Source organism: Hirundo rustica, chromosome 1 (genome assembly GCF_015227805.2).
Source record: "Hirundo rustica isolate bHirRus1 chromosome 1, bHirRus1.pri.v3, whole genome shotgun sequence".
Lineage (NCBI taxonomy): Eukaryota > Metazoa > Chordata > Aves > Passeriformes > Hirundinidae > Hirundo > Hirundo rustica.
The window spans coordinates 118,465,388-118,488,985 of NC_053450.1; the positions used below are offsets into that span (position 1 = coordinate 118,465,388).

At 37.4% G+C, this 23,598-nt stretch overlaps 1 protein-coding gene across 10 annotated transcripts in view; it reads left to right on the forward strand.

Moving 5' to 3' along the window:
• ZNF385D (zinc finger protein 385D) overlaps positions 1-23,598 on the forward strand; it is a 423,031-nt gene that overhangs the window by 256,301 nt on the left and 143,132 nt on the right. The gene's annotated exons all lie outside the window — the stretch shown is intronic.

The following is a 23,598-nucleotide window of genomic DNA, read 5'->3' on the forward strand; positions in this document are numbered from 1 at the left end:
AGAGCTATGTCTAAGCAATGTAGTGCTGCAGTACTGGGCTGGGATGTATGATTGCAAAATAATGCTGCAAGTTAGTGCTCTTAAACAGCAAAGAAAAATAAAATAGAGAATTTGGTGTTGTGTCAGAAAAATGCTATTCTTGACTGCTTGAAATCTCATCTAGTCTCACTGTTAATTTATAGCAGCATAATACTTAGAATGAACAGAGAGCAGGGAGTTGGAGGATTTCTGGGACATTCAGCAGCTTTCTCAGTTTCATTAAATATTGAATCAGGAGTTCACTTCAAGCTTTAAGGGAAGAACTTTTATAATATTCTCAGACCTGTCAAGAAAGTACTATGTCTTGTACAATGCTAAGCACTACCTTTTTATTTTCATAAAGGTAAAGACTGTGAAAGACTGTGTATATGTGTGTGTGATTTCTCTGTAATGGTGAAATACATTAGTTATGAAAGCCAATAGATTTAGATATAAACTGTCCTAGCAGAAAAAATATACAAATTGGTTGAGTTGTCAGACCTGTTCAGCGTCCCTTTCAAAGATAAATTTTCAAAAGGCTGAGGAAGAATAGGTAAACATTATGGTTTTAGGTTTGAGTAATTTAGATTAAGTCTCTTCACCATTAAAAAAGTCAGGTTAATTTCCTATTAATTTCTTTCTGGTACTTTTCTATCTTTAACAACATTGCAAGCCTATTTTTTTTTTTTTTAATCAGTTTTTCTTGTGTGGGGTTAGAAGTAGCAGTTTCCTGAAGTTATAGAGTTAGGGCATTAGGTATATGTTAGCTGCATGGTATTTAATTTTTTTTCCTGTCTAGAATTTTCAATGACATGTAATGGTGGTCAAACTTTTTTCTGTGTTATTTTGAAAAAATAAAAATCGCTGTATCATATGCTTACTTCTTTTCTGGTGCAACACAAGTTTTTAAATGGAGAAATGTGTATTGTGCTTGCTCTCTGCTCTGTAGGAAATTTCACTTCTGAAAGCAGAGCTGAAAGTTTCTGCTAGGCGCGGGTTCTGTGTCTGCTGTGCTCAGTCTGAAGTTTCCTTCAATATTAAGTTTTAAAGGAATGTTCTTGTTCCTGTCTTTTGCATAAGAAAGCATGAGCTGGGGGATAATGTTTACCTGTGGTTATTCTGGGTATTTTCTTGCTATTTTGGCTATTTTCTTGCGCTGTCAATGAGAACCCAGAACATCTGTAATCTCACCTGTCCCTGTTACTGCACAAAGCAGTATTGCACTGAGCCAGATGAGAGCTTGACTGTGTACATTGTGCACCTACTTTGATTTCAAATTGCTATATCCATCATATAGACAATATTGGAATTTTATTTTTTCTAAGGAAAAAAAAAAAGATATTTTCCTTTAAATATTAATAAATAATTATGTAGTGGTTTGGGGGGGGTGGGTTGGTTTGTTGTTTTTTTGGGTTTTTTTTAATCCATACATGCAATTATTGGGCCACATACGTACAGAAAGGGAAGAAAAATAAAACATTTCTGTATGTATGCATCTTGTTTGTTTTTCTGGGCCTTCTTGTCTAATTGCTGCTGATGTAAGGTGGCATAGTGGGAATGCGTATGTGCAGTATTAAGGCTGAAATAAATACTGAAAATAATCACCAGGGAAAGTAAGACCTATCCCTCTGACAGTATTATTGTTATAGAGCAAGTGTTAATGGGTGAAGGGAGGTTTTTAACTATCAGAGAGAGAAGTTGATAAATTCAGGAATTTGTAGTCTTGTTTCTCTCTTTCTTTAAAGCTGTAGCATCCAAGAAGATACTCTACCTTTATCTTACATCCTACTATGTATATTTTACTATTTGAGCTGAGCCTTCAAATAATTAAACTCGCTGTAACCCTTCTAAATTCATGAGCCTTTCTTTTACATTGCAGCTGAATTGTGATGTAGTTGTTTTAAGAACTGCTAATTTTCACTCACCGTGCTGTGCTTTTGAGTTTGCTGTTTGGTCACCGTGGATACATTTGTTACTTATTGTATTGATTTTACATTCATCATTTCAGGTTGAATAGGAATATGGAATTGTAATAATAATAGTAATAAAAATCCTACAAAATTATGTAGTGTGCTTATAGAGTAAGCCAAAAGCCAATGAAAATAATAAATTTCTGTTAAGTGTTATCATACGGAGACGTTTTGCACTTCAGAACATACATACGTACCTCAGAGCAACTTTCGCCTGTATTTATCGCCGAGTTAATAATTTAGCATAAGAGAGAAGTCAGCTGTGACCATTCTCAGCAGTTCCGAGAGGAGGAACGGTGGGTGGCTCTCGGTGCCACAGCGCTGATGTTGCACGCTGATGAGGGGGAGCCTCCCCTAGTCCTACTCAATGTGAGGGCTCAATTGTGCCAATGGTCACAGCCTCTACCTTAAAAGGCCCCAGTGGCTGCTGTCGCCTTGGCTTGGTCACCTGGCCATGGCTGCGCCTTCCTGGGCCTGGCAGCGCGGGCGGCCGCGGGAGCTGGCTTGTCCTGGAGCGCTGCCCTGGTGCTCGGGTGGCCAGTCTGGTTGGGGCAGGTGGGACGTGCTCTTGGCCAGGGCAAGGGGCAGAGCTGCTGCTGTGAGTCCTGCACCGCTCCACGCACCATGGCCGTCGAGCCGGAGGAAACGCCGCAGTGATATTGCAGTTCTGGGACAGTGAGCACGGGTCCTGCGGGCTCGGGGAACCTGGCTGGGACCGAGAGTGAAGCAAGTCCTTCACCCCCCAGCACCCAAAAAGATCACTGCCCCCATACTTTGGCCTTATTGAAGAGGCACAACCCCCAAAAAAACCTCTAGAATTAAAATTTACAAAGAAAAGGGAGAAGGGAAAAAGGAAAATTTACCTTTTTTTTTTTTTTTTTTTTTTTACCGCTTCCCTCCCTGCCTCCTCTGAACCTATTACTGTTTTAAATAACTTCTGTTCTCAATGTTTCACATTATACAGGAAATTAATATATTGGCATGGAAATTACTGTATATAACATTAAGGGAAACAAACAAATAATTTTTGCCTGAAAATGCCATAACATTTCTGTTTGTATGGTGGCTGTTTTAAATTTCACTGGAGTTTTTTCAGTCAATGTTGCAGAATGTAGTAGTTTATCTGCATACGTGCTACTATCCTGAATATCACTTTTTATTTCTGGAACACTTTCTTTAAGAGATTCATGCTGGATGAGTCATGGAATAAAAAGAATATCCTCCCCACGCCCCAAATCTCATCACCTCTTTAAAGAAAACACACATTTTACAAGCCAACTGACCAACTGCTAGAAAAGGGTTTATTTTTGTTTTGTTTTGTTTCAATGAAAATATTTGATTGTTACTGGTTTGTTTTTAGGAGGTTTACAGTTCCTTCTAGGTTAGACACTGTGGAGGCCTTTAGTACCATTTCTGTTTTCATTTAAGTCTGGATGAATCGTTGTTGATAAGGCTGTTCTTTTAAAATGTCTTGAGAAGCAGCGATACTGGATAACTGACTGTGTTTTATCACCAGCCATCTGCAATATGAAAGTGTAGTTAATATATAATGGATGCTGTGTGTGACGGAAGAATTCAGCTGAGCAAGCCAATGTATAGGATCTTGAAAACTGCAGGAGCCTGATGTTTATATTCGGAACATTACAGCCTCCTGGGCAGTGAAGTTCATATCTTGAAGCACAGAATAATCATTAATGCATGTATACATAATAACAATAAAAAATAAAATCCTGTTTGAACTTACAGAAAGTGCTCTGTGCTAGATTACGGTAACAGAAACTAAAAGGGTGCACATTTGAAATGCCCCTAAATATATCCAGTATGTTACCTTAAATGAAAGGGCCTTTTGCCATTTCAGAGACAAAAAAAAAAAGTCATTCCAAGTGCAACTTTTCTTGTGGGTGACAGAATTGCTCCAAACCCAAAATTGGAATCAGTGTCTTCCTGCTTCATTAGAGAAGATTAGATCACAGTTGCTTCAGCTGAAGGTCCTTTAACAAAGTGTGTGTGCGCTCACGTGCTCATGTGGATGTGTGTCTGTGCATATTTTAACTGGGATGATTGTAGAATCTAATCCTACATTCCTTCTCAACAAATGTCTTTCTTCTGTTAAGAAATGAAATTAAGAAACCAGATTTTTAACATTTTCATTTTGATATTATATGTCTGTTTTCCCTTTTTTTTTTTTTTTCCCTTAAAGGCAACACATAAATTTTTACAGAATATTTTAAAATAATGAGAGCCTTTAACTGTTTTATATTAGAATCATATGGCTGATATGTCTCTAAGCCTGTGTGCAAATATCCTTCCATGTTATTTTGATTTTGTTTCATAATCTAGTGGCAATTCCAGAAATTCTTGCAATTACAAAAATGTTAATCGGGTTACAGGAAACCCTTTAAAAATTTTGCCTCTGATTGCACTAAAGAAGATGGTGGTATTTGAAAAAGGAGAAATATATTTGGGCTGAGAAAAGGAAATATTTCAATTTGCCGTTAGATCATGAAAAGTTCTTGAAATACAATAGAGGTCATAAGGGCTTCAGTTTTTAAAAAGGAGATATTACATGTAATATACTGCAAAGATTAGTTTTGCAGCTGAAATTGCATAGATGATTGGTAACATTCAGAGAAAATGCAGCAAAAGAGAAATGCCAAAGCTTGAAGTGGCCGAGATTGCACTTGAATTAAATTGCTGGGGATGAAAGTGGGAAGAAGCTTCTCTCTATTGTAGGGCTAAGTCATTATATGGCAAAACCACATTCTGTAGGTCAGCCTGTATGCTCAGATATTTCAGCAACACTTCTTTGAGAAATCTACTCAGGGCTGAAAAATCCAATACATGAAGCTGCATTACTGACTCATATGCTCATATGCTTAGACCTTCTTGCTCATTTTGTTGACCACGTCCTTCAGCTCATCAGACTCATGCTCACCATCATGTTCCTCTCAGACAATTTTTTTTTCTGTGTGCATACACACCATAAAGAGTTGCTGCAATCTTAGGTGTGGTATGACAGCTTAAAGTGGTTGGCAGGGGTCTGGATCAAATGTAAAATACGAAAACACAACTGTAATTTCAGACTGTAATTGTAAGGGAGGCTCTTATGAAAGTTCATGTACTGTGCACGCTTGTCTCTTGTTAACATCTGTGATAATACAGTTCTGTCTCTTTTGATGCTTAAAATAATATCCATTTAAAAATTCTTCAGATTTGAAAAAATGGTGAGGCAGTTTAAGTCCTTAACTGGTGTTTAAACAAAAGTATTTTTTCTTCCTCTGGTGGTTTGGTGTTTGTTTTGTTTTGTTTTGTGTTTTTTTGTTGTTGTTGTTTTTGTTTTGTTTTGGTTTTGTTGTGGTTTTTTTGTTGGGTTTTTTTTTTCCCCCCTCTCCTTTTTTCATTATATCCCTCCCCTGCCATCTATTTTAAAAAGGTAGGGTTGGACCAATCTGTTTATTTTTTTTTATACCTCCGCTGACTGGCTGAACCAGTTGTTTGGAAATCATGAGAAATTCTTTCATCACTATGGGGTAAGGTCCTGGCTCTTTTACCAAGTCAACTAATTTACGCTGTTTTGTAGTCCCGGCAGGTTTCAGAATTTAAAATCATAATGTACCACTTGCTTTTCAAGTAAAGCTTGAAAAGCTCCTGGGGTTTGATAATGTATAGTATCTTCATCTCTGAAGCAGTTAACAGGAGATACAAAAATGAGATTGACTGTGAGTGTCTGCTAACTCTGGGCATGGCTGTTTGAAATTTTAGCATATGCTTAGGGTCTCAAAGGGCTTTGGCTCATGCTGGTAATTTTTATACTGTATGTTGGTTATGTGTTCTCTTTATTACAATGCAAACCAACAGTCTCTTCCCCAATTCATTCCATCAGAAAACAAGATAGAACCTAAAAAGCAGGTTTATGCTAGAAAGCCACCTCTGAATATAAAAACTGCTTTCTTGAGAACAAAAGAAAAAAGCTAGGCTTAATTTTCTCTTTGAGTATTGCTTCTCAGTGGTTCTCTTATTTATTTACTTTTATGCTGTAATTGAAAAAGCAGATGGACAATTCATTCAAATGACAGCCATGAAAATTTTCTCAGCTTCTTTTGTTCTTGTTGACCTTGTTTACTCGGTTTGCTTACTATGGTGTGTAGTAAGTTATGAAGATAGAGGGAGATAATGGCTGTGTTTTCCAATATTGTTACCCATCATTGCGTTAAGGATCAATACTGGATGAAAAAAACAAGCAAACACAGACAACCAAGTCAAAAAACACAGAACCTTGACCAGATCTGCAACTGTGAATGAAAAAGGAAGGAGCAGGTGGAGAGGAAGGCAGTCTTGGCACTGCAAGGAATATCAGTGCTCTTTTTACTAAGCCAAGTAATTTTTCAGTAGTGACCTGAGGGTCTGCTGTCTCTATAGTGCAATGTTTAGCAAATTAGGTTTTGTTTGCTGGTATTTACCGGTGATAGCAAATCCACTCACCTCCTGTCAAAACCAGCAATGTAACAGGTGCATTCAGTTTGCTGGATATGTGACTATAATGTAGCAAGCACACTGTTTGTTTGTCTATTATTGCTGGTAAGTTGTGCTACAGTAAGCAGCAAATTTTTCCACAGTGGAAGTTGCATGTCTTGTCTGCTTTTAGGTAACATAGAAAAAAGTAATAACTTTGTGGACATACGTAAAACTTTATATAATCTCCTATTTAACTTTCCAATTACTGTGTTTGTAAAGGACAAATTCTAACACACCAAACAGGCAGTAAAAAAAATTGTGTTTGCATATGTAAGGATATATTTAAATCCTTTTGCTTTTTGTCTCCTCCTGACTGAGGGGATGGTAGACACATGAACATGGGTACTATAAAGCCACTGGACTGTATTATTTCTAGTATTCTTACATGATTTCAGCACTCAAGACGTGATGTAATCATTTACAAACATTTGTCTCGCCAATCCTGACCACAGTCTGTCTGCTTTGTAAAATTGGTTGTTTGGTCCTCCTTTCCACATGCAATGCTAGGGCAGTTGCAACATCCTCCTAATAATACATTTATATTCTTAGGCTTAAATCTTAATAGCCCTGAGTACTTGGAAATTACTTTGGTGTACATGGTGTGATTTTTCTCTCCCCATTATTTCTTCATTAAGGAACATTTTGAAATAACTTTTGTATTTCCCTTCAATTGGATTGAGGTAAAAATTTTCACTACAATTATAAATTCCTAATGTTTTTTTCCCTTTTTTCTTTTTTTTTTTTCTTTTTTCTTTCCCCCAACGTAAAAGATGTATTCTTACAGGTGTAGCTGACAAACCTACTCAATGCTAATTAGCAGCCCATCCATATTAACATTTAGCTCTGCACACTCTAACGATGTGTGCAATGAAAACATGCAGGTTTTCAAGGCTGAAGAATCAGTGGCCCTGAAGAAGGATATTACTACCCATATGCACCCACAGATATGCTACTTCATGTGAATGAACTTACTGAATGTAATAAACAAACACAGAAAGACCAAAAACACATAAAAAACCAACCAAAACAATGCTGCAAATGTCTCTAGCAATGTAGATACAATCAAAATGTGATTGTGGAAAGACTTAGAGTGTGTGAAATGTATGTAGACTGTTGGCAAAGAAAGGCAGCAGGTAAATTGGGGTGCATTTGCATTTGCTGCAGCAAAATGGTACTGGCATCACCACCCTTCACAAGCGCTCCAAGATGACCAAACAAAACTGCTCCATTTCGCCGTAATGGAGCAAAATTGTCATCACATCCTATCATCAACACGCAGGGAAGAAAAAAAAAAAAAATTAAATAGTCTGAAATTAGCATTCAGAAGGCCATGAAAAATTATGCTTTATGTCACTGTGAACCCAGAAAACTCCACAGATTTCAGGAAGAAAATGCAGATGTGTAGAATATTAATGTATTTTTTTATTTTTACTTTTTATGATCCCCTGCCCTATTTAAAAAAAAAAAAAAAAAAAAAAAAAAAAAAAAAAAAAAAAAGCTAAATGAAATACTAAAAATTCAGTGTAGTGATGAAAACCAGAACAGAACTGTCACAGGTAGGCAGTCTTTGACAATACTTAACATTGAAAAAAAAAAAAAAAATGAATACTCCTAAAATATCCCTCTGTTTATTCTAACAATGTTTATGTGATTTGTATAAGTTTTTTGTGCACTTACAGTAGGAACATTTCTTCACAGGAACGTTCACAAAGATAAAAATTGCATGATACTTTATTGTAATTTATTTTAGGAGGGTTTCTTATGTTAAAAGCTATGTCGGCACATTTTCAGCAGTACAAAGCTCACTTTAAATTCATCCGCAAACAGAAATATTGCCATCTGACCTCAGTATATAGTCAAATGAATTATGAATATTTTATATCAAATATCTGCTGGAGAGACTCCAGCTGAGCTAATATCTTCCAAATCACAAAGATAAGAAGAAATAATGGCAATTATAAATTGTTAGCCCTTCCTAGATGCTCACAGCAATAGATGGTTAATGCTGTCAGAGAATGTTTACCATAATAAATAAGTTAATCTTTTAAGAAATCCTTGTGAGGTGCCTGTGATGGGCATATTTCCAGTTTTGCAAGTTTTTCTTGTCTCTGTAGCCAGATTCTGTTCTAGCAAATAATGTAGAGAGCCAATTGTGGTGGTAAATTAGTTAAGGTAATATTGATGGTTTGTCTGAAAGAAGTTGGGCAGCTTTTGAAAACTGTTGGTATAATGTAAATATGGCAACTGCTAGCAGGTATCAAAAAAAGCTCTTGCAAGTTCAAGGATCTTTCAGAAAGAAATGAGCTTTCCTCACTGATACTGCTTTTACTGAGTCAGATCTGTTCATAGGGAAGGAGGAAGTTTCAGAAAGTAATTATTATTTGTAATGAACTGTGCAAAGTGTTGGACTGTGCTAACAGATTTGCTTGAACTCAATTTCATTTACTGGACCTAACATCCTGGGAAAGTTCCATGGCCCCCAGAAAAGTCAGAGTTTCAGCTGTGCTAGAAATATTAAACTAGGCGTATTCTAATTAAGGCGTATTTGTGACGGTTGTGTTTAATGTCTCCAATCACTTAAAATGTGAGTTAAATGCTCTTTAAAATCTTAAAACTGATCATCAGCAGTGTAGGCAAATTCTGGCAGCAGGTTGGGCAGCAGATCTGGGGTGGAGGCAACATGATCCAGTGATGGTGAAAGATTTAGTTGTTTGGGTTGCAGATCCACTTTAAGTAGCTGTTCCCTGTACCTTTGCCAAAATGGGCAATGAATGTGATGCAAATATGAGCTTGGGTGGTTGGATAATCTCAGTTGCATTTGCCTCATGTGGGGACCCTGACCTTTGGGTGATGCATCTGCAGGGGGGAACATGATGCTGCAGGTCTTGCCATGCTAAAGGAGATCTGAACACCTGTGGGGCAAGACTCCATCATTCCCTTGTCCACCTCAGCTTCGATGGTTTCCACAGAAAGGCTCAGGAATGGAATTTCAGGCAATGAAAGTTACTCTTTTTTTTTTCTCTCTTTTTTTTTTCTCTCCCCTCCCCTCCCCCCTAGAAGTGTTTTAAAAGCACAAATCTCTTTTCTATAAGTTTAGCATACAGCTTTCTACTGCAAGCAAGTAAAAGAATTATTGTTCTAATTAATTACCATTACCAAGTCATCTATGCCAATAAGGATAATGTGACATTCTTAAGTCAACTGGACTATTTAGTTCTAGCCGCTCCTAGGCCCAAAACAATCCCCTCTTAGGTTTACATTTGCAAGGAATTCATCTATGTGTGTAGGATGGTGCCTTACCAGCTTTCCTGGTTACTTTAGAGTATCTCTTAATTCACAATCATCCTACTTTTATTTTAGTGTATTTAGTTTCCTGAGGGAAACCACTCCAATGCCTTGTTGAACTCGGATGTCTTTTTTGCCTCATTAACGCACATTATTGGCAATATCGGTAAAAAAGATTGAGATAATTCAATGAATAGTTTAGTAGCTTGTGGTGATTCTCCTTCAGTTAACATGATGGCATCAAACAGACTACATTGGTTAAGCAGAAGAGCAGTAATAGGAAAAGTCTGGGGTTTCTTATCTTCCCCACCTCCCTCACCCTCCACCCCCTCACTAGCAGAGGAGGCTTAACATTTTTCTTAGAGCATCATACAGCTCTGTTTAAGTTTCTGACCACAAATTGTATCAAGCTATCATTGCTGTGGGTTGTAGCTCAGCCAGAAAAAGCTGCATGTGGGAGAAGTTCATTTCTAGTCTGCAGGATTTTGACATTTGCAGTTGTGCATCTGGAGCTACTGAATGGACATGTATTAGAATTGTATATGGATAACAGTTTCTAGTGACAAGGAAACTATAATTTGTAATTAGAAGGTTGGTTTGACTTTTTGAATGTGTTGTTTTGGAAAGGCCAAATAACATACTACTACAATATATAGCAAATTTGAAATTTAGAGTGAATTTTAGGGGGAAATACATAAAACCTCATACTAAGCCATGTCCAATAAGAGGCCACTGCCCATTCTGTTGGACCAAGAGCATGAACTTAAAATATTCTCAAAAATTTATTTCCATGAAAAAGATTTAATTTCTAGTCCCCTTGGGTGTGTATGTGCATTTACTGCTTTACATGGGTTTTTTCAGTGTGTGATAGCTCTAAGAAATAACTCGTGCCAACTTTTCCTAACTTTCAGTGAGCAGAAAGAATCCTCAATTAATGTGAGATGGTAAACATGATACAAGGGGCTTTCTAGTTTTTGTGGGGGGTTTTTTTGTTGTTGTTTTTTTGGTGGGGGGCTAAAACCAACTTGCTTACATCTGCAGAGAAAGTTGTAGAGAGACACTGAAGGGTCTAATAAATGCAAGGAAAGGATATTTGGTGGGAACCAAATTCTCAGCAAGTGGTCTATTTACTTCAGGCTGTCAGACACTGAATCACACTGACATTTTTCAATCTTTTTTTGCTGTTCTTAGGTTACCACCAGTCTTGGTAGTCTGACTTTATCAATTTAGTAGCATGACCAGCCCTGGTCTTGGCAATGCTCTACAAAAATATGCTGAAAAGTGCCTGGTGTAGCAACCTAAAGATGAACTCCACATTGCTTTATTTTGTATCCCTGCTGCAATGTTTTTCTACATGCAACTTCAGGAACTTCATAAGAGTTCTGTTAATACAGTTGGTGGTTGACCTTGGACACAGATATTTATTTTACTTTCGCAACTTTTGGAAATGTAAATGCTCATGTAGCTGAGCGCCTGGGTCATTTGATGCTTTCTGTGAACTTAAATGGTCAGTTAAGTGAGAAATAAAATGTAATTTTTTTTTGCCATGTGATAGCAACAGAACTACTTAGCAACACGATGTCTGTGCTCTAGGTTTTGTCAGTGTATTTTAAGTATAATTTAGCTGTCTGAAGAGTGTAATAAAGAAATCCTACCACTCCCCATTTAAATTTTATCTATATTTAGACAAGAATACTGCATATACTGCCCAAGTCCAAGTGAAACAGAATAGCCAGAAATACAGGTTTGGGGAGTCTTTTCTTAGATAATAAATCAAGTCTTTCTGTAAAGCAGAAACAAAGGCAACAGATTTGTAAAGCTACAGATACCCTGTGTTCAGCTTCAGAGAAGCAGAAGGTCCCAGCCTAATGCAGATATGTAGACAACAGAACTGCGCCAGCATCAGTGGTTTAAGACTGAAGAAGTTTGTGCAGATCTTACATTTTGTCATGGTTTGGCCAACATTGCTGAAATTTTCTCAGTGTTTCAGGTTAACACGCCCAAAACATTCTTCTGTGAATCAGGTGATTTATGTTTAGTTGCAACTCCAGATCTGTAAAATTGGCTTGAGCTTAAGCTCTGGAATGCAACCCTTATACAAGCAAGCTGTGTTTGGTTTCAGGTTTCTTAGAGGCTTGCATGCAAAATTGCCCCATTACTTGAATTGATACCTCTAATTAAGCAGATTCGGTGTGCTGCAATAATTGTCCTTTAGTAGTTCAGCTCAAACTAATACCCATTGTAACTCTCCTTAAGCCACTGGAATCATATGGAGACATAGGCTTCTTCTTCTCAACACACTGTCTTTTTTAGTAAGATAATGGGAGATTTTAGTCCATTTCTAGATACAGGAAATGTGGTTTTGCTACAGGAATCATGTTAATTTTTTTTAATAATGTCAGAAAGAAGAGATGGATGTCTTGGATCTTTGGCAATATACTTAGAGTATCTTCATTTTCATCTGATGTTTATAGTTTCATCATGCATGTCTCTTCTGTATCTTGGTACTTTGTGGGTTTGTTTTGTTTTTAATGAAAACAGTGTCAAATTCTGGATTATACAAGCAAATTCTCTTGTATATAGTGATGTGGTTGAGTATTTGGGGTTTTGATTCATCCTTCAAATTCAGCACCCTTGGTAAATTTTGAATTCCTTTTTAGTAGAATAGCAGATCTCTTTGTTTAAAGCTCATTGTTACAGAACATTTTGAATGTTTAGTCAGATGGAATCACACAAATAAGAGACAGATCCCACACCTGCATTCACATCTGAATTAAAAACTAATTAACTTTTCTGATGTTGTTTCACTGATATGAGAGATTGGAACAGTCAAATATGTGCGAAAGTATTTGTAGGATTGAGGTTTCTCTGTGGCTTAGCAAGCCCTTGCATTTCTGTAGCAATCTGAGAATTGGTTGGCTCACTTCACTGGTTTAATATAATTTCATTCTTGGAAGTGTATTGTAGGATTACCTCTTATAGAAAGCAAAGATGATTACAGTATGTGAGGCTCCCTTCACTCCTTAGCAGGGGAGTGGGAGGATGGGAGGAGGGATCTAGCTTGTCAACACATGGTTCTGCTAAAGGCTCTTTGTTCTTGCATTGTCCTTCTTGCTTGCTAGGATTTGTAAGGTTCTTCTTGTCAGATTAATATCCCAAATTCATTAAAATTCAGAGGTTTCTGTTTTTTGTAGAGGGGGTGACTTGCTCATCTCAAGTCATAAAACTGTATTGAGAAATACCTGAAACACTCGACACAAAACTCAATTAGATAAAAGTCTGTTGACTAAATTGAGGCATTACTTTTCTATTTTAATGTGAAAAAGTAAAAAAAAAAATTAGAAATGTGTCAAATGTTGTGATGCAAAAAAGTTCCATTTGATTAGGTCTTCATTCCATATAATTGAAGCAAAGTAATGCAATGACTTAACATGAATCAGAGCGCACACACACACACGCACACACATATATATATATACACACACCTATAGCATACTCAACAACATCTGGAATTATAATAGATAGACTTAAAATTGTGAAGCTGCAAGATCCTGATCCTTCTGATCTATGTGGATTATCAAAAAAGTGCACACTGGAATTTTTCTCCTCTTGGTACTGTAGTCTATTTTATCATGGTTCTAAGGCTTGGTAGAAATGCCTTTCAAAAACCCACATTTCCTTTAGTATCTCCCAAGTAACTGTATAGTGCAACAGAATCAAAGTTAGGTCTTTCATTTTATTTTGTCTTTCCAACAGAGAAAGCCTTAAAAATAAAATAAAATATGCCAACTGAGCCTTTTTTTTTTTTTTCCCTGTGGAGTAAGTTTTAGTGCTTTATGCCCAAGGCTTGATTTTTTGAACACCTTAGGAAGGAGGTAGATAAGAAATAGTCTTTGACTACAACAAACTGAAATGTTTGAGGTGGGTTGCTTTTATACTAGGCCTGTTTCAATATATATTTAGAGTTAGCTCAAGAAATGCTGAATTATACACCCTTAATAACTATAAGAGCAAAATCAGTGAATGCCCGATTTGATTTTTGATACACACAAAGTTAATTTTTAATAGTTACACAAGGCTAAAAGTAAATCTTTTGAGTAGTGAGATTATATGAGCAAGATGGCTCTCTCTAAATTAAGTGTTTTATAACATTTTTCTGTGTTTGGTTCCTGGAAAAGGGGCTATAAAATGTTAAAATGGCTTCATAGAGGACCAGAACATAGCCAGGCTGATTGAAGAGCAGACCAGGAAAGGTACTATTACTTGAGAGTTCATCATATTTCTTTTTCTTTAGAGAAGGTTTCAGGCTGTTCCTGGTCTATGTAAAAACGCAGATGAATAGTATTTGTCCCTTCGACCGTGCCTTGGTATCCCTAGCCAGCAGTGAAATCTGCGCATTGGTATGCACACTGCTCCTCGCCACCTTTCATACCCCTGCAGGGGGTGGTTTTCCTTGTGCAGTTTTTGTTTGGTTGGTTTGTTGGGTTTCTTTTCCTTTTAGAATTATGCCCATGTGACATGGCAACTAAGATACAGACGATACTGGTCTGAGCCTTCTGTTTACCGCTACAATCTGTGTGGTCAGTTCAGGAAACATTATAGCAAAATATGTGTCAGAACCTATAAAAATTTCTTTGCTTTTTGCATAAGGAAAAAGCTCTGAATAGAGTGAATAATCCCATGTAGATTTTTCATGGAATAATTTTATGCCACATGATAGTAAAACGCACTTAAGGAATATCAGGATAGGATAGGGAAAAAACTGAAAAATCATAACTTCACACAGCTTAAAAAAATATGTACATACTACTAGGTTTGCATTTTTTGGCCCACAGTTTGTGCTGCTTTACAGAAAATTTTTATGTGAACTTGTGTAAATGCAACTGGATTGTAGTCAATAGAATTATCCACCAACAAGAACGATTTATATTAGCTAGGGGCAGGGATTCCCATTCATTAAATCTGTGGAGGACAAGCCTTTATCTATTTCCGTAGATGCAGCCTGGAGCATCCAACATGTCATGGATTAGATAAATTGGGCTTGACATGCCTGTCTTTCTGGAAAATAGGACAAAAATTTCTTTTGTCCTTTGTGTCTTGTCTGCAAAAGCAGTAGTGCTTTTCTCCCACCTATAGAGAATGACAGGAGATAATTCAACTGGCTTGAATTTTTTTTTTTCTAAATTATAGGCATATTTTATGTAGAGATTTGAAAAATAGACCTGCCAACATTTTCACAAGTGTCAAGAAGGACAGCCAACCTAATAACTGCCACATATTCCAACTCTCAGAAAATTTGCCTAAATCAGCTCCATCAGGTATAAGCTTGCCAAAACTGAAGTTTTCATAGTCCTTTTATATAAATAGCCATTTTGTTAGAACTTCTCCACTGTAAAAGAATTTATTCACTTCCCCAGAAAAACACTAGCCCTGAGGTCGAGGGTTTTCTGTGGGCTGCTGGAAACACAAGCTAAATTCCTCCGTGAAGTGAATACACATTTACACAAATCTAAACTGCTTAAAAATGGTATCATTGTGCAAGTCTCCCCGGTTAGTCAACAGCCCAACTATTGGGGCATTCCCCTGAGGCACTGAGGACTTACAGAGCAGACTTCAATATGGGACTTTGATTAAAATACAGACCTTGATTTCTTTCAATTTTTGAAACTTTTAAAAGAATTTGTTTTTACATCTTGTGTGAAAGTGTAGCTTCCATGTAGATCTGAAGAGAAGATGAATTCTGACAGGGGTTTGCAACGCAGAAAACTTGAATTTTTGCAGTTTTCTCCTCTTGTCCACAAGCAATCACATCTCGAAGCAAAGCATCAACCAAATTAGGACAGAAGAATAGATAATTATCTGTAACTTTGTCATTGCAGTGGGATGTGCAAACTCACAGCCTGATTCAAGGATTATTAAAATGTGGTTTCAAACTGGTCCTTTATGACAGGGAATAAAAGTTTATAAAAGAGAATTCAATATAGTTTGTTTTGTTATGTTTTCCCTGGTGCAGATGGGTCATGGCATGGCTGGGATCTGTTAGTGAGAATGAAGGTACACTGATTGGGCAGTGGAGTCAGTCCTTTGGAATTTGTACCTTTTTTTTTTTTTTTTTTTTAAATTGTGGTTATACATGTAGAAGCACAATTCCAGTTTTTTGATGGAGATAAAAACATTTACTTACCAGGATATACTGTGAATTAACACATAATTCTGTGTTAACTGTGTTCTAGCATATCATATAACTTGTTTACCTCTGTTTAAGAAAGGGAAAAAAAAAATGAAATAATTTGAATTGCTCAAGAGCAGCATGTGATTGCACTAAATAATGTTTGGCAAAGATGTAATTTGTAGATACAATGGAGTTACACAATTACTATTATTTAAGTATGCTATAACACACTTAATAACATGTCCTATTTAAACTTTATTAAAATGAAATCTGTGACTGAACATAGCATTTCCAGAAGACAACAGTTTAATTGATTCTGGCCAAGATTCAAGTTTCTCCCATTGATTTCCAGCATCTCACTCTTTTATTTCCAGTCTTGTTTTGCCTTCTGCTGTCTTACTTCCCCTCCTTTCCCCTCCACTTTTCCCTCTCCCAAACTGGATGTGAACTCTTTGCCCTTAGCGTTGTCTTCAGGGCTTTGTACTCTATCAGCAACAGCTCTCCTTTTGTATTTCCCTTGCTGAACTCAAAGCTCCGTCCTTCAGTGCAGAGCTGTTGACCATTTGCATCCCTAGCTTTTTTCAGACAGATGTAGAATGATTGACCAGTTTATCAAGACAGCAAAAAGGTTCCTAGCAAGTCAGGAGTGATCCGCAAATTCCTGGTGAATTCCTCATCTCTTCATGCTGGAAGGCTGCTCTGTTGTTAGCGGTCATGCTTTGTCTTGTGTGAGTGTTCAACTTGAACCTGAACTTTTCCGCAGTGGGGCAAGAAACAGCATCTGATGGCACAGTTCCACTAAGATGTAAGCTGATCTCTGTTGCTTAATGCTGAGGGGAGTGACTCTAATCTAATCTTTAAGTACTCAGATACTTAGCAGAAGATACAGATATTTTTCTCTCCCCAGTACAACAATTGACATTCTTTTTTTTTTTTTTAATTGCCTGCTGATGAAAATCCAGGGTATAGTCATGGCTGACACAGTGCATGTGTGATTTGAGATGACATAAAATTCTGTCCTAGTAAGGGTCAAACTTAACAGTTAACTAAATATTTTATCCCTCTCTTCCCCTGTCTCTGTGGGGACAGCAAACTGCCAAGCAGTGTCTGCTTTTTCTTTGCTTCTCGATACAAAGCATGGGTTGCCTGCTAAGAAAAAAACACAGTTTTGCATCAACTCATTTTTCCAGAAACTCTTGGTCACAGAGCCTCAGGCTCTTACTTTTTGCACAAACAGCTGTATCTCCTGAGGACTGAACTTGTTTCTTTTTAATAAAGTATAGCAAAGTTTTATGAAAAGTAATGGGTTGGGGTTTAGAGACAATTGGGCCATGTGAACTAATAGGCTTTTTTTCTGGCTTTGCATCCTGAGAAAGAAAGATACTTGTGTTTGCTGTTTTGGTTTAATTTTCTTTAAGAACTTCAGGTATTTAATTCAGAGTGGAATTAAGACATTTCATTGTTGGAAAAAGTTCCTGAGCCAAATAATTTGAAGTGTTTTTAATAGAGGAATACAGGAAAATTGATGATATGACCTATAATTTATCTTAACAAGTATCTTTCAAACCACCATGAACTGAAAAGTTCTTTTTGTTCAGGAGCCTGTTCTGTAAAATGTACTTCTATCTACTGTGGCAGTGGTCACTATCCATTAGCAAATCCTGTGCTTTTGGTTCCGTTCTAATTTTTCCACTAATTCTTTTACCTACCTATGAAAGATCATAAACCTAATAGTTGTTGGGGGCTTTTTTGTGAATCAAAACTTTTGAGACTGTGATAGTTTCTGATGCATTGTGCAATCATTTATGCTATTATGCATGGGAAAGAAAAATGAAAAATGTGATTTATTGAAATAAAGTTTGCATTTTTGTCACATACATACACACTAGGTAGGCCTATGTATGCAGCTCTTTGAAGTTTATTCAGGAGGCTGGGGATGGTGCGGCTGGACAGTGCCCAGGAGGAAAGGGACCTGGGGGTACTGGTGACAGCAGCTGCACATGAGCCAGCAGTGTGCCCAGGTGGCCAAGAGGGCCAATGGCATCCTGGCCTGGATCAGGAATGGTGTGGCCAGCAGGAGCAGGAAAGACATTCTTTCCCTGTACTCGGCACTGGTGAGTCCACACCTTGAGTGCTGTGTCCAGTTCTGGGCCCCTCAGTTTAGGAAGGACGTTGAGACGCTTGAGCACATCCAGAGGAGGCAACGAAGCTGGTGAGGGGCTTGGAAAACAAGCCATATGAAGAACAACTGAGGGAGCTGGGGTTGTTTAGCCTGGAGAAAAGGAGACTCAGAGGTGACCTTATCACTCTCTACAACTTCCTTAAAGGTGGTTGTAGACAGCTGGGAGTTGGTCTCTTTCTTCAGACAGCAACTGACAGAACAAGAGGACACAGTCTCAGGCTGCATCAAGGGAAATATAAGTTGGATATTAGGAAAAAGTTTTTCAGGGAAAGAGCGATAAAGTACTGGAATAGTCTGCCCAGGGAGGTGGTGGAGTCACCATCCCTGGACGTGTTTAAAAAAAGACTGGATGTGGCACTCGATGCCATGATCTAGTTGAGGTGTTAGGGTATGGGTTTGACTCAATGATCTTGAAGGTCTCTTCCAACCTAGATATTCTGTGATTGTGAGGGAATCATGGTCCAGGCTATGTGACACTGGCATAGGTTGATGGAGGTATTTTTATGCCTCTTGTTTTGTGCTACCTAAGACAAACAGCCAAGTGCAGCTCTAAAACCATAGATTTTCTGTCACTTTCTCTTGGTGTACCTCTCTCCTTCCTTCCCTTCCATTCCCTCTGCGGAGCTAGCTTTGACTTGGCTCTTTTGGTTTGGATTTTGCCATCCTTTTCCTAACTTCATCACTTTCTGAAGTTGATCATCCTATTATTCGATAAAGCAACAGAGGTTTGACAGCTAGCAGAAGAGTGAAGTGGTACCCTGGAAACACGCAGTAACTTGTGATTAAGTTCCACTTACTTTGTACTATGCAGTAACAGATGTGTAAAAGCACTTTCCAGTAAATTACCAATGCTAAATGGAATTATGAGTTCTAAATAGAAGATGCATTGCTACACAGAACTATCTTCATAGAGTTTACTAGGGGAGTGTGTCCATTTCATGACATTAGTTACATATTCGTCTCAGTCATACACTTGTTTCATTTCAAGTAAAGACACCAGAGGTTAATAGTTATTTCTTCCGCTATATATATAAAGTGGCCCTTTTAAAGCTGATGATATATTCATCACATTCAATATATTCATAAAAATAAAAAATTATTTGAAAATCTGTTTGCAGTACAGTGTTCTTCTGATTAATAACTGTTGGAAATTTGTGCTCATTATACCATAAACATGACCTTTATAAAACCATCAGAAAAATACAACTGCAGAATATGCCAGGTCAAAGACTTTTTTAAATGTCAAAAAGTGTAAAGCTTTAAAATTAATGTGGTTTTTATAATGCTTGACTGATGCTTGTATTTTTGCTTAGCTTGTTTATTTATGGTTGGAATTTTTTGAACATTAATGGTTAGGATCTACCGGGAGATTGTGACCTCAGGGGAGAACACTTTGGGATGAATCTAAATGGCCTTCAGCAGTTTCTTCCTTGTGTTTCAATGTTTAGATCCAGTTAGTTTGTAACCACATTTTTGCTGGAAATGATCTGATAAGATCTAATGTCTCTCCAGTAGAGGCTACAAACCACACAATGACCCGCTGGTTAGGAGACATCCACGGTGTGTCAGTAAATAATGGTGCAATCAGTTCAACACTGTCACGAAATATGTTTATAGGCTGAAAGGTGTCAAGAAACACTGCGTATGCAGTTTTGGAGAAATGCACATTTGTAACACTGTGCCCTTCCTCTAACTTCATTGGGTTGTAGTGCTCCTCTGAAAACACCCATCCTTTCCACTTTAGCTTGAGTCTGAAAGTAAATCTTTCTGCTGCAGGCTGGAAGTAACACTAGGGTAGCTGATTTATGTGGGAATAACTAGCCAAGATCATCATGAAAAGAAAAGGGAAACCTGTTTTTTATACAGAATCACAGAATGAGTCCAGTTAGAAAGGAACATAGTGGGTCATCTGGTCCAATCTCCCTACGCAAGCGGGGTCATCCTAGAGCACATGGAACAGGACTGCATCCTGATGGTTCTTGAGTGTCTCTGGTGAAGGGAGATTCCACAACCACTGAAAAATTTGTTCTAGCGTTCAGTCACCCACACAGTAAAGAAGTTCTTCCTTGTATTCACCTGGAACTTCCTGTGCATCAGTTTCTGCCCATTGTTTCTTGTCCTATTACTTGTCACCACCAAGCAGAGCCCAGCTTCATGGTGTTGACACTTTCCCTTCCAACACTTATGTACATTGATGAGGTCCCTTCTCAGCCATCTTTTCTGTCCTGACATTACTGCATGGCGGTAGAAATGTATCTGTGCGTTTCTAGCTCACTCTGTGCAAGGCAGACCTTTCACTTCCTTGGATTCACTTTCCTACCAAAGAAAGTACAAAGCAGTATGTACGGGAAGAAACTGTAAAACAGAGCTGGGGATACATAGTTTGCCAAAAGAAAATAGAATCATTAATGCAGATGTAGACTCATTGGTGAACTCCTCTTCCCTCTAGCATTTATGGCGCTGAAGGAAGAACAAGTTTTGACATTGTCTATGAGATCATTCAAGTCTAAGCGAAAGCACATTCAGTTTGCTATTAGCCTACAAGCAGGAGAGGATATCACAGCACTCAGAGGACTAAATTTGGGGACTTAGAGGTCAGGTCGTTTGTCTGCCACAGATTCCTGTGTAAGCTTTGGGAAGAAGAATTTTGCTGTCTGTCCTGGCTGAAAAATTGGGATAATCTCTTGCCAGGTAGAAGTGTCTAGAGAATTAATACAGGAATTACATAGAGAAAAAAGGCTGCTGAGTATTTAATATTTGATTTTTTATTTTTTTTCCCAGTAAGCCAAATAGAAATTAAAAGCTTCTCCATTCTCAAGAGGGAGAAGAGCTGAGGTTCATAGGCATTCTGGTTTGTCTTCTCCAAAGCCGTGACTTCTAGCCTTGGGCTTTCTGGTTTTCTTGTAGTTGGCACAATTGATACTTGGTATGGGGAACTATTAATAAGCATGCTGACTGAATTGGACAATTTCTAGTTGTTTCCTTATACCAGAAACAGACAGAACTTTACAGAAAGTGGAACATTCATTTTGGATTACTTAGCTCTCAGTGATGCAACAGTTTCCAATGGGGGGAAAAAATATCCAAATTTGTCTGACCAACTGCAAAAAAAGCCCAAAGGACTCTGAAAAGCTCAATTAGTAGGTCATGTTGCTAAAATAAAAAGCTAAGTCTCTGCCCTTGTGCAATTTAAAATCCATATAAGATGTGACCCATAGTGAGTTAGATGGGTTCCTTGCTTGACTGTGTTAAGTACTAGAGTTCAGATCATGGTTTTTTCAGTAGCTGTTACATAAATAAAAAAAAACCACACCAGTATTTTATTCAGTAGAGTGTTTCCTGAACTCCATAGCATATTCTAGATATGGGGCAAAAGAGGTGATACTTTGTGGGGTTAATGGGGGCTCTGACATTAATTAGCCTTGTGACCTGAGGTGGGCAAGATCTGCCCAGTGCTGAGCACTTCAATCCCGTTCAGCCAGACTGGCCTTCATTGTCTATAAGGTGGGCTCACCTTCCTGCAATGCAGATCATAAAGGAACAGGAGGGGAAAAAAGTAGTGAAATGGGAACAGAAACCTGAGCTTGTTTAGCAAAGTAAAGGAAAAAATGACAGGAGATAATGCGTACACATGCAAATTTGTCTCTGCATTTTTCCAGTCCAGCATCATAATAGTAATTCCACAGGTTTCTACATAATGAAAAGGGAAATTTACTCCTCTGTACACCTAGAGGAGTACATTTTCCAATCAAAATTACTGGGATATATGAACTTATGTGTTTCAAAATGTTAGTATGTGTGAAAGAAAAGACTTTTAAAAACACTATATGATGCATAAGCTGCAGGCTTCTAAAACTAATAATAATAAAAAGAATTCTTTTTCTAAACTAGCTCACTTTGCAGGAATCAGAGAATAAATATTTTCTCTAGAAAAAAATAATACTTTGAATAGCAGCAAATGACCAGAGTTGATTCAAACTTTCCAGGTGAACAGGGTATGTACTGAAAAATGCTGTCTATAAATAAACAGTGGGTACTGATTTGTGCCAATCTGGAAGAAAAAAGGAAGGGAAGAAAATATTTTTGTAATGAGTCGTTTTGAATTGCTTAGATCTGGATGTTTGAAATTTGCCAATATTTAAATAATAAAAACAGTTGAATATCTAAGTGGGAGTTATAGGATGTCATTTAAGGTGAAAGAAGAGTTCCAGCTGACACAGTGGTGGGGTTCCCCCCCCCCCCCCCCCCCATTGTCTCTCTTTTTTTGATTTGGCCAGTGAACTGAAAAATCAATTGCTCACAGATCTCCACAGCTGAGACAGTGTTGCATTCATCCTCTTCAAAGTGACTAGCCACTGCTAGCACTGCTAACAGCAAAACCTGTGAAAGGAAATCTTGTATGGCCACACAGTGTACTTGATCCTCAAGCTGTCTCGGGAGAGCCAGCAGAATAGAGGCTGGTGTGGAGTCCCATTTTGAAGGCTCTTCTTTTCCAGTGGGCTTCAAATACTTAATACAGTTCTTCAAATATTTAATACAGTTGGGTCTTTTCTGGATCTAAGAATGATTATATGTAAAAAGTATTGTGTTTAAATGTGGCTATCATATTTTTAATTTTTTTTCTGAGATTATTAAATAATGAAAGCACTCTCCAAAGAGTCTGTAAACAATACAGAAGACAAATGCACTTTAAGATTCTCATTTCCCCTTCTAAAAGAAATATTTTTTTTAAAAAAAGGAACAAACCATTCAAAATTATAAAAAGCCCTTACAAGAAGCTGAGTTCTTAGACTATAAATGGTCAGAAAATTTTCTGTACAATGAATTCTCCAGAGGTATCACATAATTTTTTCACAGCTAATCTATTTTCATATGTAATGATATGTAACTTAAAAGTATTAGATATTCAAAATCAAAAGTTTATCTCTGTGCACGTAAAAATTACAGGTTGCATGTTAGCTAACTTTCTTATGTTGAGTTCATATTTTTGTCACTTCATTACAATAACTACAAATAAGTAGTGTGGTGTTCGAGTGAGGCTTATTTTTCTGTGCCAGGTTAGATCACTGGTACTACTTATTGTGGAACTGAATTTACCTTTAAAGGCATGATTCAGCAGTTTTTGAAAAAAGTGTCTGCTGTAAAAATGAATATTACCATACAGTAATAAAAAGGAGTACCCGAATGACTATGGTCCATGACAAATTACAGTAAACTAATTCCTAAAAGCCACATCTACAATTCATGTCACATTTTCCCTGTTAAATTCCAGAGAAGTTTATTCTTTTAGTTTTGGATGTCTTAAAATTTCCTGTTATCAGACTCCCTGAAAATACGAATGTGATTCTTGATATTTTACATCATGAAAAGGCATTATTCACCATGTATAGCCTGCTGTTCTTAAATGCTTGTGTCTTTATGTCTTTTTGAAAAAATCCCTCGAAATATACCTTTTC